Below are 1,040 nucleotides of genomic sequence, written 5' to 3'. Positions count from 1 at the left end.
GCCAAGGGCTGAAGTGGAGAGCAAATGTTTTGAGAATGATGAAGGCAATGAATGTACAAATGCGTTTTACACAATTGATGTATATATGGATTGTGATAAGAGTTGTATGAGCCCCTAATAAAATGATTTAAAAAAAAAAAGAAGTTGTGAGTTGAAGAACAGCAGGTGTTTACTGTGTCTGCTCTGTAAGGTCCAGAGGAAGACAGGGCAGCGGGACATTCATGGACTTGCTTCTGAGTGAGCTGTATTATTCTGGAGCAGTATCCTACAGGACTAGTTTGGGAAATCCGGCTGGCACTGCTTAAATTCCTCAGGGGTGACTTAGACCTACAGAATGGGATGGTGGCCACAGCGTTTATAGCCAAGAACATGGGTCTGAGCCAGACCAGCTGTGTTCACATGCTGGCTCTGTCCTTTTCTAGCTTTGTGACCTTAGGCATGTTACTTACTCATCTGTAAAATAGGAATAAGGGCCTTATCTGTTTTATAGTCAGTGTGAGGATTCAATGCGTTAATTCTTTGGAAGGAGTTTTTCAGGGCACCTGGCTCAAGTTCTTGGTGGAAAACGAAAAAGTGGGGGGAACAATCCGAGTGGCAGCTCTTCATCAAGAAAAGCTTCTCTGAACTCTAGGCTTCAGTTCTTGAATAAATGCTCATTTCGTTCTCTGCATCTATTTAGTTCAGAGGGTGGGAGGGGAAAACTTACAATGAGCACAAATATATTTTACTTTGTGATACAATAACGCGACGCAATAGCCCTGTTCCCATAATGGGCGACTTGTCAGGCTATGAAGATGATCAGTAGTTTGAATCTATCCGTCTCTCTTTGAAGAAAGATAAACCTTTCTGTCCTGGCAAAGATTCACCACCTCAGCAGCCCCTAGGGGCAGTTCTACTCTGTCCTAGATATACAGTTGCTATGAGTCAGAATCAACTGTATGCAAGTAGGTTTGGCGTGCATTATAAAAGTTGTAAAGGTTGAGCTTCCCTTACAAAACTCAAATATGGGTCTCTTGGTTTGCTTTGTTACACCGTTGAGA

Source organism: Echinops telfairi, unplaced genomic scaffold, assembly GCF_000313985.2.
Source record: "Echinops telfairi isolate 266 unplaced genomic scaffold, ASM31398v2 ScPeMD7_7467;HRSCAF=8505_0, whole genome shotgun sequence".
Classification (NCBI taxonomy): domain Eukaryota; kingdom Metazoa; phylum Chordata; class Mammalia; order Afrosoricida; family Tenrecidae; genus Echinops; species Echinops telfairi.
The sequence above is the reverse complement of the archived record's forward strand: the minus strand, read 5'-3'. Positions refer to the sequence as shown.